The sequence below is a fragment of the Pinus tabuliformis genome, chromosome X (genome assembly GCF_031772625.1).
Source record: "Pinus tabuliformis cultivar Carrire ecotype Pingquan chromosome X, CPIR1, whole genome shotgun sequence".
Lineage (NCBI taxonomy): Eukaryota > Viridiplantae > Streptophyta > Pinopsida > Pinales > Pinaceae > Pinus > Pinus tabuliformis.
This window is the reverse complement of record NC_142308.1, coordinates 317721104-317737532: the sequence shown is the minus strand read 5'-3', so window position 1 is coordinate 317737532 and position 16429 is coordinate 317721104. Positions and strand designations below refer to the sequence as shown.

The following is a 16429-nucleotide window of genomic DNA, read 5'->3' as shown; positions in this document are numbered from 1 at the left end:
GATTTGCGGTGCATAGTTGCTGTGTTTGTGGTTCCGTAAGATAATTGTGTCCCTTTCTGCGGTTAAAATGTTTATTGCACAGCCCCGTTTGTCTTCCAGTGCCGCTCATTTTATAGCCACCAAAAGGTATACCGGCACCAAAAAAAAAAAATGTGAAAGCAATTAATCCAGATTGATCTTGCACGTAACGCGCGAGTGAGGGTATTTGCGGTATCCATACTCTTTGTAAAGACTCCCGCTGCCAAGCCATAATCAGTACCATTAGCCCGCTTTATTACTTCGTTTATATCTTTGAATTTCAAAATTGCTTGTATAGGGCCAAATATTTCTTCAGTGGCAATGGGCATGTCATCCTGAACTTCTGAGAAAACGGTGGGCATAATGTAGCGGTTCGCATTTGACGTACTTGGCTGTCAGGACGGCCCTCCGAAGCAATCTTGGCAAACACGAGCTTCCTCTAAGTCAGAATCGAAAAAAAAAAATAGGAGATCTTGGGGAAGGCAACACGCTTAAATATCGTGTGCTTAGAGCCGGGAATTTCCTTTCGCAATCCAACAAAACCGAATATCATCGAGTTTGGCCGCAATGAAATTCGGATGGAGATTGGCCGCAATTGAGAGCGGATCCAAGACGCTGCAATGCCTCTCACGTACCTCTGTTAGCAAACCAGATTTATGAGAAATTGCATAGGGAGCTCAGATTTTCTTACAGAAGGGATGTAGGACAGACGCAGATAAGTTGTGAATGATTATTATGGCTTACCTTTATTCAGCCAACAGGTTTAGCAATCAAAAAAAAAAAGTGCTAGAATTGAGTCCGTCGTTTCATTAGCTTGTCATTACTAGCGAATGAGTTTGACTGTTGACATTTTATCTGATCGTGCGGGAATTACAAAACATGTCACACAATCCTAAATAGACTACGACTTTATGAATTTACACTTTGCATCTTTCAAATCACCTTTTGCTTTTTCTCACATATATACTGATACAGATTAGGTTTCTCTGATGGTTTCAAGCATGTAAGTAACCTTTTGATTCGGACTGTGATATGGAAGTTGGAAATCGATTTATCATTCTGTGGAGTTTCTTTATTTTAACTAATAAGAAATTCGTGCATGGAATTGCATGAGCTGATTAAATAAATGGTCGTTAATAATAAACTCTATCATACGTAGAGATACTTGAGGAAAATGGCATAGAAACATAATTTATTTACAGGTACATATTATACTTGATAAAATTAAATCAATGTTTGCATCTTGTGAAGAGTTTGACGAGTAAACTCTCAAGAGTTGGCCGGGGTAAAATGGTTGCCATCTTTTCCTTCCTTCAGGCCATGCATTTACCTTGTGCATGCCAGAAAGACTGGTTTGGCAATGAGAAACCCAGCCCAAAATTAATCAATTGTGAGAATCGTAAGACAGTACTACCTATTTCTTAAATCTGAGGATCCTAATACGTTCTGGCTTGAGTGATTGAAATCAGATTTATTTTGAATCTTGATCCTAGGAAACCCTCATTGAATTGTCATTGCTTGCATAATTATTTGTTTAGATAAATCTGAAATAAACTAGATTTCATTGTAGCCTTTACAATCCTAACATTTTAAACCCTGTGCAAAGTCATAGTACCCTTAGGGATTCCCCCCTTGTGCTGGAGAAGAACTGGCCAAAAGTGAGTTGAGATATACCACAGTGATATTGGGCAGCTCTCTTTAGTGCCCCTAGGGTCTTACTTGAGCTTTAGGACCTTCATCACTGAAGCAAGAGTTGAGTAGTAACAGCTAGTATCCTGAATTGGAGAAAAAGCTAGTTTACCATGTCAAACTTCCCTACAGAATGGTTATCATGCTCTTCAAAATTCTTACAAGAAACGCAAAATGCTGAATCATTTAAAAAAAAACAACGAATGTATAGTCCTACAACCTCCTCTATACTGTTGTCATTTGACAGATAATATCCTCCATTGATAAATTTTATATTTTCAAAAAGAATATAAAGAGAAAAAATAATATATATATATATATATATATATATATATATATATATATATATATATATAAAGGTTGATTCAATTTAACCTCCAAGAAATGGTGTTTCCATCACAGTTACACCACTGCTGCACCTTCACTAAAATCATCCATGTTGTACCTTTATTGAGGTCACCATTGCTGTACCTTTATTGAGATCATAACAATGTGGTCTTTATGAAAGCTACACCGAGATAGGGATCAGGACCTTGTCTTCATAAAAGAACAAGATCATGACTGCTATTTCACCAAGATCTTGACTGTGTCTAGAATGCCAAAATGTATAACTGTGAGGTCACAATCATGCCGAGATTGTGACTATGTAATGCTAAGAGTGCCATATACTTAAATAAATTAAGTTTAGCAATTAAATTGAGTATGCATAATGGTAGCCATTAAAAACTATATGTTATAATAGTGGTTCATGTTTTAATCCATGGCCAGCTCATATCACTCATTAGGTGTTTAATATTAATATATCAAACTGTTGTGAAATAATATATATTTTAATGTGCTATAAAAGTGCCTCAAATTCCTCTGCCCAGAGCAACTGTAGTGTTGATCTGTGCAAGCATTAAAATCAGTGCTCACCTGTATAAGGGTGTGACATTCTGCCCTTAGGTTTTTGTCATGGCAGGAAACCATAAGTTAGCACACTTCCATCACCTGAAGGAAGAACTACTTCTGAGTTGATTACTTCTGACTTTTGGAATTTCAATTAGCTAATACATGCTCCAATCAGTGGAGGCACCAACATGTTAGAACCAATAGCAACTGCTTGCAATTTATTGCCAAAGTTGTCAATGCTGGTAATCATACAAGCTAAAGATTTAATCCATACCCTTGTAATTTATTCGGGGTATGGATACAGATGACCCCCTTAAATGTTATAGTCAGGTTGAGGTATGACAGTTATGTTACCGATGTACATTGTAAACGAAAAAGCTAACATTTTCGTTTTGGGGATGTTATTAGGTAAATAAACTTTGAATGTCTTACCTTAGGGGCTAATAACCATACACTTATGCATTATTCATTTTTAGAAAACCCTGCATTAAGATAAGGAGGTCGCGTGACCACCCTCCTTGACCTCGGTACCAGTAAGATCCGCCTAGCGGGTAAAAATAGCAAAACTATACCCGTTTTTAAATGTGAAGTTGCAAAGAAATTGGTGTGTTAAAATTCGGTTATCCGCCTCAATTTTTTTTTTCTTTTTATATATATACATTTTATTTGTGTTCAGGGACCATTACTATGGTAAAGACGTATGAGCGACGACGACGTGACCAGGCAGCATCATCACCATTAATGCCGCCACCGTCGCCATCGCCATCCCCATCACCCTCGTCACCACCAAGGCAACCGTCAACATCAAACGCTCCAACGCCAGAGTTAACTGTGATAATGAACTCTTTGGAGGCCTTATTGGAGACATTAAAGGAATCAGCTAAGGCTAAAAACAAAGAGGAATTTCAGCATGTAGCCACCAGTTCAGCAGAACCACATAATTTGGAGCCCAGAGGATCGAGAGAAGACATCTCTAGAGAGCTTCAGAAAATTAGACTCCCAGAATTTTCGGGAGGTCGAGCTGGTGAACGCGCTGAGGCATGGTTGGAAGGGATGAACCGGTGCTTTAGGTTAAGAGAATATTCGCCTTCAGCAAAAAAAAAAATTGTCGTGTTTCAACTAAAGGAAATTGCCCTGATTTGGTGGGGAAACCTGGAAAAACAGCTACACCTTACATCAGATAACGTTCCTTGGGATCTGTTTGAGGAAAGGTTCCGCGCAAAGTATTTACCTCCATACTTTCAACAACAGCAAGCCAGAGCCTTTCATACACTAATTCAGGGAAGTAAAATGGTGGAAGAGTACGAAATAAGGTTTATGGAGCTGGTAAAATACATTCCCTACTTAGACTCTGATGAACGTCAAGCTGAACGCTTCATATTTGGGTTAAACCCTCGCATCAGAGCCTTGGTAAGTATGTGGAAACCATCATCGGTAGCCGAGGCAGTCGAATGTAGCCGTTATGCAGAAGAACACCTTGGAATCAAAAAGGATATAGGGCCAGCAAGGCCTTTACAATCAGGACTTCCAGGGAAGGCTCCCCGGAACTTTTTTAGAGGAGGCAGCTCGAGGCCACCTTACGGCAACAGGTTTACCCCAAGTATGGGGACAAGAGTTCCCATGGCTGTAAACACTATAGCTGCGGAATCGTCCAATACCAGACCATGGGCATCGCGAGGGACTACCGGTAGAGGAAGGGGTGCGAGAGGAACCAACATGGGAGGACGCGGCTCGTTCTCTAGAAATTCACACCCCGATTCAAGAGGATCAACGCAGCTCAATTGTTGGGGATGTGGGGGGCCGCATTTCCAGCGTAACTGCCCAGAAGCGTCATCGGACATATTGCAAAGCACTGGGAGGGAGCCGATATCAGCCAAGCGAAGTAATCATATGATTCATGCAGTAGTCAACCACGACCAAGCAGCCCATCAATCCACTGTAGTGGAATCTTCAGGTATTATCAATGGTGTAAAACTCAAAATCTTATTTGATACTGGTGCCATAGATAGTTTCATTTCGTCATATGCATTAAACAAATGTGGGCAGGCAGCTCGTAAACAAAATGATTTCCACCAAGTGGAAATGGCCTCAGGAGAACTCCAAACCGTGGGCTTGAGTGTGGATCAATGCAAAATTGACCTAGGGGTCTGTTCGACTAAACTAAAAGTCTATGTCACAGCCCTAGGGACGTATGATCTTATCATAGGTATGGACTGGCTGGAAGCTCACCAAGCGTGGGTAGATTGTTATGGAAAAAGGATTTTGGGCTTAAATGATGAGGAAGAAGTAATCCAAATTCAAGGAATCAAGAGAGAAATTTCTTTGCGCTACATTTCGGCAATGCAGGTGAAGCGTTGTTTAAGAAAGGGTTGTCAGGCTTATGCAATTCACGAAGTAAGCCAGGAAAAGGGAACATCCTTAGAACAATATCCGGTGTTAGCCGAGTTCCCGGATGTATTTCCAAAGGAACTACCTAGATTACCCCCGGTAAGAGAATTGGATCTCACTATTGAGTTAAAGCCAGGTACCCAACCGATCTCTAAAACGCCTTATAGAATGACAGCTCCGAACTTCAGGAATTGCAAATCCAGTTGAAGGAACTACTCGATATAGGGCTTATTCGGCCCAGTACCTCACCTTGGGGCGCTCCTGTAATTTTTGTGAAGAAGAAAGATGGATCCTTAAGATTATGCATAGACTATCGGGACTTGAATCGAGCTACAGTAAAGAATCAATACCCTATGCCGCGGATCGATGATCTTTTCGATCAAATGAAAGGAGCTTCTGTCTTTTCAAAAATTGATCTTCGATCAGGGTATCATCAGCTAAGGATTTCGGAAAATGATATCTCTAAGACAGCATTCCGGACACGTTTTGGGCACTATGAATTTACTGTGGTACGATTTGGGTTAACAAACGCGCCAGCTGTATTCATGAATCTTATGAACAGTGTTTTCCGTCAGTATCTTGATAAATTTGTACAAGTCTTTTTAGATGATATTCTCATCTATTCCAAGAATGAAGAAGAACATAAGGAGCATTTGCGGTTAGTATTGTCCTGCCTTAGAGAACGTCAGTTATATGGAAAACTGTCCAAGTGTTCCTTCTTTCAGGAAAAAATTCATTATTTGGGTCACATCATATCAGGTGAAGGGATTTCAGTAGATCCTGAGAAGGTAAAAGCGATCATGGAATGGCCAATACCGAAAAATGCACATGAGATACGAAGCTTTATGGGCTTAGCAGGTTATTACCGGAGATTTGTGGAGGGATTCTCCAAAATCGCGAAGCCAATCACAACCCTCCAGCGTAAAGGTGTTAAGTATGAGTGGACCGAGGAATGTAATAATGCATTCTCTGAACTCAAAAGACTACTCACCAGTGCACCAATCCTAAGAGTCCCTGATATGGGCAAAGACTTTACGGTATGTACTGATGCATCCAAGCAAGGGCTGGGTGCAGTGTTAATGCAGGACAGGGGAGTGATAGCTTATGCTTCCAGAAAGCTAAAACCTCATGAAGAACTCTATGCTACTCACGATTTAGAATTGGCCGCTGTAATGCTAGCTTTAAAGATCTGGAGACACTATTTGGTGGGACGAAAGTTTACACTTAAAAGCGACCATCAAAGTCTACAATATTTGTTCACCCAAAGAGACTTAAATGCCAGGCAAAGGCGATGGAGTGAATTCCTAAGTGAATATGACTTCGGAATATCATATATTAAGGAAAAAGAAAATGTAGTAGCCGATGCCTTAAGCAGGAGACCCCGGATATTTTCTCTCATACCCATTAAAGTGGACTTAAGACAACGAGGACTGGATCGTCTTATAAAAGACAACTGGTATTTAAAGGTGAGGGCAAGTCTTGAGGGGATTAAGGCAAAAGAATCTAAGTTCGAGGGTTATGAATTAGAAAGCGATGGGATCTTGCGATTCCATGGAAGGATGTACATTCCTGATGATAAAGATCTTCGAGATACCATCCTCAGGGAAGCTCACAAAGCCGTATATTGTGCTCATCCTGGAGTAGGGAAAATGTATGCGGATACCAAGAAACTCTTCTTTTGGGCAGGCATGAAGCGTGATATCACTCAATTTGTTGCAAAATGTATGGAATGTCAGCAAGTAAAGGCAGATCATTGTCACCCAGCGGGTCTCTTACAACCCCACGACATACCTATGTCTAAATGGGAGACCATCTCTATGGATTTTATCACTGGACTACCTCTTACTTCTCAAAGACACAATGCCATTCTGGTAGTGGTGGATAAATTAACAAAAAGCGCCCATTTTATTCCGGTAAGAGATACTTATGATGTTGCTGACGTGGCTCGAGTATTCATAAACGAAATTATCAGATTTCATGGAGTACCTAAGAAGATTATATGCGATAGAGATTCGTGATTCACTTCCAGATTCTGGACGTGCATGCAGACAGCCTTAGGTACTCAGCTAAATTTAAGCACTGCTTACCATCCTGAGACTGATGGGCAAACTGAAAGAGTAAATCAAGTACTTGAAGACATGTTGCGAATGTATGTAATGGATCAGCAATCACTCTGGGAAAAGTATTTACCCTTGGTTGAATTCACATACAACAACAGTTACCACAGTTCGATTGGGATGCCTCCATTTGAAGCTTTATATGGCAGACCGTGCAGAACACCGTTAAGTTGGGACAGGTTAGAAGATCAAGTGATAATAGGACCAGAATTAATCCATGAAATGGAAGTGCAGGTCAGACAGATTAGACAGCGATTAAAGGAAGCACAGGATAGACAAAAGAGTTATGCTGATGCTCACCGATCTGATAGGAGGTATGAAGTAGGGGACCAGGTCTTCGTCCGCATCAAGCCAAATAAAAGTACTATTCGATTCGGAAAAGGGACAAAGCTGTCACCCCGATTTATAGGACCGTTTAAAATCATGGAAAGAGTTGGACCTGTTGCCTATCGTCTTGCCCTGCCACCTCACCTGCATAGAATTCATAATGTATTTCATGTTTCTGTATTACGACATTATGTAGCTGATCTATCTCATAACATCCAATGGAAAGAATTGCAGGTATCAGATGAGGGAGTCATAATGGTCGAACCGTTACGTATACTGGAACGTAGAGATCGACAGCTGAGGAACCGCCTGGTGGACCAAGTTAAGGTCCAATGGGACAAGTATAGTCCTGGATCAGCAACTTGGGAAGATACAGAAGACATATGTCAGAGATACCCTAGTTTATGTCCATTTTGAAGGACTTTACACTATGTTTAGTATATTTACTTCACCACTGTCAGAGACCCAAAAACATTTGAATGATTAGTGATAAACATGAAACTTGTGGCATAATATATGTTTAAATTCCTGCTGGTACGTGGATACCAAAATAATATGTGTTTAAATTCCTGCTGGTACATGGATACCAAAACAATATATGTGATTATTTTACTAAAATTATAAATGTTGAAGTAAAGTTAAGGCCGTTAAATGATTTTACTTCTGGTAGAAATTGAAAACAATATAAATCTGTTTTATTTATGCATGTCAAAGATGAGCATCTGAAATGGAAGATATGAAGTGAATACATCCTAAAGAAAAGTCAGAATACATGCATAGAAAATGACAAAATTATGTTATGTTGTAGTATCATATGTAAATAATACATAAGTTATTTCGAATATACTGATGCACATTTTACAAATACATGGGTGAGTGTAAGATTGCAGATAAACAGGCAGATAAACTATGATTGCAGATAATTGATCCAATTTTCGAGATGGCCACGTGATGACAGAACCTCAGATCAGTTAAAGCTCAAAGTGATTCTATGATAGGGTAGTAGCCCTAATTTTACTGGAGGGGTGGAGGTGTTACCCACCGTTTATCCTCCGAATCCTGGAGTCATGGGAGGACTGTGCGAGTCACGCTCCCCTAGACGTGTGATGATGACTGCCGGATGCCTACTGGGAATCAGGTCGGTATAGCCGACGCTGTTACCTTTGTGTTATGAATGGTTAGGTCAGTAAATTGACGCCATGGCATACTCTAGTAGAGGACGGATAGGATAGGAGCAGAAGAGATTAGGGAGGATAGGATGAGTTTGAATAGCTTGGGGACCTGGATAGAAAAGGTCATGTCCATTAAAAACCTCGAACCTAAAAGCTCTAACTTCGGGACGAAGTTTTCAGAAGGGGGGATGTATGTAACAACCCATTAATAAAATTTTAGACTTTAAAAAAACCTTATAAATATATATATTTATATATAAGTATTAAATTTTATAAAGTATATGGTTAGACTTTATAATATGAATTTATAAAACATATCATTAAACTTATATAACATATATAAAGAAATGTTATAAGACATATTACTTAACTTTATATCATATATTATTTAAATGTTATAATATATATATCTTAAAACTTTATAGCATTTATAATACAAACGTTATACAATGTATCATTAAACTTTATAACATTATAATGTAAGTTATAAAGGTATCAGTTATAAAACTTATACGTAGGCTGGAAATGTTATAATGTAAATATCAGCTGCCCTAAAAATCTATACGTATCCCAGCCATTAATAAAGTGGGTGGAACCAGATAAATAGTTATTACTGAGCGCCAAGGACAGTAAGAAAGATCGGAGAGCCATGAATGCGTGGGAGGCGGTGGCTGCAAGTGGGAGGGCGGCCACCGCCAGGCCAGCGAATAAATAGCGGAGGCCTGAACCTGAAGAGGGGGGAAAAAAACCAGAGAAGTATAGATTCATCAGCAGGAAACCAGGAGAAGAGACTTTTCAGTGGAAGAGCTTTGAGTGATCTGAGTTCTGGGCACGGAGGGACAGAGAGCCTCTGTGGAGAGCTTTCTGGATTGAGCAACCAGGTTGCTCTGTTTGGTTGGGTGGTATCGGCCATCTCGAAATTGGGTCAAATCAGCCAGCAGTTCAGGACAGTTCGGTAGCAGAATCGGAAATCAGCCAGCAGTTCAGGTAGGTGCAGATTACAGTTTTATGCATTATTGTTTTCAAATTTTATGAGTATTTATATGGTTGCTGTAATTCGAAACTAGGGCACTACAGTATTGGGTAAATTTGGAGTCAAGAAAATTTAGAAGTAACACTGCTAAACCCTGTAAAATGTCTTGAATTGCAAAAGTGGACAAATAACTCAGCTTTACTCATAAAGACAAGTAGAAGAGATAGAAGACTTAGTTCACATCAAGAGAACATTTTAGAAGCAAAAAAAACAAGAAGTTAATGAGATCAAAACCTCAATGAGGTGAAATTTAGTGCAAGCTGAAAAACTAAAAATATTTGTCTAAATTTCTACATAAGCATAATCAAATTATTGAAGAGGTATGGTTGTAGAGTTGTTGGTGTGTATGGCGGTTTGATTAATGATTAGAGATTCTTGAAGGTGATTTCATGTTTTTTTTGTGGTGAGTGATTAACGTGAGAAAATCTATTTGTTTAGGTCAGCCCTATGATCGCATGCTTCGAAGCTGTGTATGCGTATGGACAATGTCCTCCTATAACACTTGCAACACAAAGAACATTTCTGGTTTACTGTGATTACCGTCGCTGTGGTCCATTAAAGCTCAGATTACCAACACAAGAAGCCGCTGCATTAAGCTCTTCGTTAGACATTGTTGGGGAGCGAGATGGGTAGTTCGATGACAGGGAGAAGTGATGAAACAAAATCAGTACCAGCGACTGCAGGCCTAGGAACGTTTACATATACAAGAGGGGGATAGGCAAACTTAACCAAAGTAGAGTCAAAATTAAGACGAAGCTTGCAACCATAGAAATTAACGTATGGTCACGTGATTTTGGTCTGAGTGAGGTAATAATAAAATAACTTCTGCAGCCATGTGATTCACCATCACTTACTAAGTGTAAAATCGACCCTACCATGTGTACGAAGTGCTATCAAACTATGGAAGATGCTCTCTTTTAACGTTATATTAATTCATTAATATGCTTTTATGCTTGACCCTACCATGTGTATTAAGTGCTATCAAACTATGGAATATGCTCTCTTTTAACGTTATATTAATTCGCTTACAAAAAAAGGTGATATTAATTCATTTTTATGTTATAAAATTTTAATTAATATGCTATTATTATCGACCCTACCATGTGTATTTGTCACATTAATTCGCTTACCAAAAAATGTTATATTAATTCATTTTTATATTATAAAAAAATTAATATTTTATTAATATTTTTAAGAATAATTTATATTCCTCTTAAATAAATAAATGTATTTTTAAATTTTAATTATTTTATATTTTAATTAATAAATATTTTTCCCAAAAAAATTATTCAGTTAAATGATTTTTTTTTTAATATAGATTTTTTTTTTTGAATTTAGGTTTTTGTGATTCATATTAGGATTGTTGAGTTATTTTTCTCTTAAAATCATATATTATGATTCTTAAGCTATCTTTAGTTAATCATATAGGAAGCTTTTTGTCTATGCTTTTTGTACCATCTAGTGTGGTTGTGATCCATATTATGATTGTTGAGTTATCTTTCCGTGGAAAATCACATATTATGATAGTTCACTGTGAAGATCACATGTGAAATTTTTTGTCTACCGAACCATTAATACTTGAGCGTGAACATCACATGGGAATTTTTGTCTACCCAACCATCTAGTGTGGTTCATTGTCAGGACAAGAATCGAACCATCTAGTGCACTTTTGATCCATATTATGATTGTTGAGTTATCTTTCCGTGAAAAATCACATATTATGATCGTTTTGCGTGAAAATCACATGGGAATTTTTTTGTCTACCCTGCCATCTAGTGTGGTTCATCGTCAGGACGAGATAGAGAGAGATCAATGTAAAGACCATCTAGTATGGTTCATCGTCAGGACGAGATAGAGAGAGATCAATGTAAAGACCATCTAGTGTGGTTCATCGTCAGGACGAGATAGAGAGAGATCAATGTAAAGACCATTAATATTTTTAACGGTTATGATATAACAACTAGTATTGAATTTTTTTTAGAATATTTGGGTCAAATAATAAGATTTAGATCTAGTCAAAATTTAGATTAAAATATAAAAATAAGAATAAATTAATTTAATAATATTAAAATCAATTTTTAGAATGCTAAAGTGGATTTGGCATAAATATTAAGATTAAGATTAAGTCAAAATTTAGATTAAAATATAAAAATTAAATTAATTTAATAATATTTTAATGTATAAAGTTAATTATTTAGATTAAAATATAAATAAATAGGAATTAAAATAGTTATTAAGTCTTCCTCAAATATTAAATCAAATATTTAGATTTAGATCAAGTGAAATATTTAGATTAAAATATAAACAAATAAGAAAGAATCTAAATTAATAAGAGTATAAAATGAAATATTCTATTAAAATAAAAATAAATCAAAATTACAAATAATTAAATAATAAAGTGGTGTATAATAACTTTCGCAAGTTATTATTAAGTAAACAAAAAGTATATTGTTAATTTAGTTTACACATGTCATAGGATGAGTTTGAGTTTGATTAGCTTATATTGATTATAATTTTTTATAAAAGTGTTATATAAAAACTTTTACATGTTATTATCAAGTAAACAAAAAGTATCTTGTTAATTTTCACAAATGATATGATGAGTTTGATTAGTAATGAGTTACTCTTAATTTTTAAGAATAATTTAATCTTATTTCTAAATTAAAGTGGAAGTGATTTGTTAAATAACAAGGCGTTGAAGCGTCGAATTTCATTGCCACAATATGGGGGATAACCACCTGTTTCGGACCTTGAAAACCACTCCTTTTTTGTTTGGTATAGTGGCTCTGACTGGGGATAATGGGACTAGTTTCTTTAGAGGATTGATTTGATAATGATATTGGGGTGATATAAGATATAACGAAAAATGATTTAACTAAGAATGATCTAATCTAAACAATAAACATATGCACCTACTAATTCTATTATTTATATTACTATATATTTACTTGGGAATAATATAAGATATGTGATCTATAGAGATGTCTCAAAGAAAATCGTAATGAATATTATTCAACTGCTAAAAGAAATTAAATCGTAAATGATAATTGTTTTGGCTAAATAGTTAGACAAAACAATTGAGAAAACTTTATCGCATATAGTAATTGTGTGTGTATTCAATAAGGAATTAGAGCTGAAACACCATACAAAAGTGCAATAATGTAGAACTGTAACTCAGATTTCCTACATAACACAATATTAGAAAAAGTATTGCTAATTTACAAATAAAACACGATCATAAGATAAAAGTACCATATATGAAAGGTCCTACTCACGGGCTCAGCAATATTGATCCACTTTCTTCCAATCAAATACACTCTAAGAATATAGAAGTGCAATTTCAATAGAGTATGCTTCAGTATTCAAGAAAATTAGATCGTGTTTCAATTTTTTAATCAAAACCTTCATTAAAGTATAGAAGTGCAATCTCTTGCAATTTGCTTTTGATAAAATTTTGGACCCTTCTCTAAATGCGTGAGAGGGGTTTAAATACTATAATACATGTTTCAAAATGAGGAGGTTTCAAACAACTTTCCTCAGAGTAAGAAAAAATAAAAACTAAAAATTAGAAAATAAATTGATGACAAGCTTCTTTCAAATTGAATTATCTTAGTCAGTCATTTGATCCTTGAGATTGTAGATACACATCTTTGGTTTCACTTGGGGTGAATCGCCAATTGTAGATTTTAAATGTTCTGCAAATATGGCATCTAAGAGAGTCGACACCATTTTTTGTGCAGAACTAGTTAAGCATCGTAGAGTCATCCACTAGCTATGTGGTTTTACTAGATATTGCAAGTATGTCTCCCAATCAAGTTTGGACAGTTGTTTGATTGTTTCCTATTTGGTTTGCGCTGTTTATTTCCACTATTGTTCTAGTTGTCTGATGTCTAGGAGAGCCCCTGGTATGCATTCTTTAACAAGGTTGGCACTATGAAGATTTTCATTCTTGACCTTAATTATGTTGTTTGTTGTACCTACTGCTGTCGTTATTTCCCTTTTTGCCTGCTTTAACTATGTATCACAATCTTCAAATAGAATTTCTTTATGAGATTCTTCTATCTTTGGTAAATCAACCTTTCTTCCTTCACCATATTCTTGCCAGGTAATAAATTCTGAAATATTTTTATGGATTTCTTCATATTCAAATATTAGATCAATCACTTGGTTAGTCAATTTATTACTTGTTTCATAATAGAGATTGATCTGTGAGATCTTTCGGCAGAACATCTCTTATTGTTGTGTCAATAGGGAATTTAGCTTGATTGCCTCTTTAATGAACTTGTCTATCTGAGGGTTATCTTTGAATATGTCTACCATGGCCTGCATTTGGAAAATCTATGAGTCGTTCTATGAAGTGTTGTAACCTCATTTTCTCGAATTCCCCTTGAAGTTGAGCTACCTATTGTTCTTCTTGCTGATTGGTACTCTGTTTCTCTTGTTCCAATTGTTATTCCAATAGTTGTATTCTTTGTTATTTTTCTTTAAGCAACAATCAGACTTTTTTTTCTTTACCAATGGTTGTAGTGGCATAGATACCTGCAAACTGTGACAACTTTGCAAGGTTCTCATATGTATCAATAGGAGTGTCCTTCCATACAACTTCCATTGATTCATTCTCAAGAGTTGCAACATCCATTGTGTCTAACTTCCTCTTCTTTCTTTGTCATTTTACCACAACCTTATGTGTAGGGCTATAAAATATGTTGAGCGGAGGTATTTCTTCAATTTTTAAGATAATTTGAGAAGTGGGGAAAGTCGAGATGACCTAAATATCTTGAGTGTTTGTGACTGCCTGCTTTTTTACCTCTAGATATGTTCCCTATTGAATTTGTTTCAGGGTCTGAAATCCAAATGTATCCTCAAGACTTTACATGTTTGGAGTTTTTGATTGACTTTCTCCCATTCCTTATCTAGGTTAATAACTGGAATCTTGCCTATTTGAGCTGATGTGGAGCCAACCTCTGTATGTTTCTTGGCCAAGGCTTGTTCAATCATTTCCTCAGTATTTCCTTCTTTATTTTTCTCAGAACCTTTATTGGGACTTTCTTCTCCATTATGATATTGTTGCTCTGAATGTTATGACTCCTGAGTTGATTTTTCTTGCGTTTCTTCATTAAAATTTTACTTAGAACTTCCCTCCAGGCTCACGCTAGGAGTAGGTTCTCTTATTTGTTCAATTTTTAACAGGTCCAATGGGACCTTGAATAATCCTTTATTTTGTTATACATGAAAAGAATTGATATCATCTGGGCTTAACTGTAGTGATGCTAAATGTAGGACCTGTGCAAATGATTTGGCTCCCTAAAATAAGTCATAAAATGGATCCTCTTCATGAGTAAACTATCTAATTTTAACCATGGTAGTGAAGTCTTTAGCAACTTGATTTGGGTCAAGTTGTCGACCTGTAACCATGGGTAGTTTTAGAGATGTAATATTCTTTATTTTTTTTATTGCATGTCAATAATCATTGGTGAACTAGGTGCAGGTGTAATGGATAATCGTTCAAATCTAGAAATGATTTCTTCAAGTTCAGGTGGAACTTCCTCTTGGATTTCCTTTGGAGTATCAGTCATCTACCTCCGAACTTGGTTATTCTACTAAATTAGCAGAACTGCTTAATTTTACCCGCAATATGACAACCTTTCAATTGCCATGGAATCAAAAGGAATTCAAACCTTTGGTTAATTCCTTATCGCGTCCACTTTTTCCACAAACATTATCACGTTACTTTTTTGCCATTGATCTTACCTTTTAATCCGACGGTTGGTGGTTAACTCGATCAACAGCCTAATCGATGATCCTCCACCGTTGATCAAAACACACTAGATCCAACGGTTAACAACAATATCGGACAGGGATCTTGTGCAATGTTTACCCACCCAATAAAGTGGTTTTCTCTCTCCACCCAAGTGCCACGTTTTGGTCGATAAATGGAACTGCTTAGAATTTCAAAAGACAGCTTACCACCTTTTTTCCACCCGATAAACAACTTCACAGATAAACTACCTTTCTTCCTTGACTAAACACACGAGCTTATTGACGCGTGATGACTGTTAGATCTATTGGATCTATAGATAAGACGGTTCTAGACTCCTTTAGGTTAACGTGATTTTGTCAGGTTTTCTTTTCTCTGTTCTGCCAAACTTAACACCTCCGCTACATTTAACTTGTCTCAAACCATATTCTTCGATGTTTTTAATCATAACAAAATTATTTCAAAACATGGAAAATGCAAGATTGGTGATGCAATATAGATTTTACAAACTCTAATTCAAAAGTCAAATAGGAAATTAACAGAAATCAGAGATATTTCGAAGGAATAGAACGCCTCCAGGATTGACCAATTATACACAAAAATAAAGAGATACAGTTTCTGTAACTTAATCTTACTCGGCCTAATCAAGCCAAATCAGTCAAAAGTCCCTTTACAATCATCCAAAGCTTACATAAATACCATTCCATTCTAACAATCAGATCCTTCATCAATGGATCGAATCTGCCTAATCTTAGACAATATCTAATCTAGTTGATATTCTCCTTGAGAATCTCAACTGAATCTAAACAGCTTGAATTAATTATAAAATCACTCAATCCCTAAATCCTAGCTCAAATCCTATCTAGAAAACTTTGTAAATTGACAACTAAAGGATCCCACTCCTTTGCTTGTAAACTTTTTTTGTATTTTTGGAATAAATTTGAAGCCTCTTGTCTTCAAGCCTGATGCTCCTACATCAAACTCCTGAGGAAAAAACTCTTCATAGGCTCCTGTCCATGAGCTCTTCTATTAGACT

At 36.5% G+C, this 16429-nt stretch overlaps 1 pseudogene; it reads left to right on the top strand.

Moving 5' to 3' along the window:
* LOC149139706 (putative xyloglucan glycosyltransferase 5) overlaps positions 1-10268 on the top strand; it is a 37394-nt pseudogene extending 27126 nt beyond the window's left edge.
* Positions 10269-16429: the final 6161 nt, after the last annotated feature.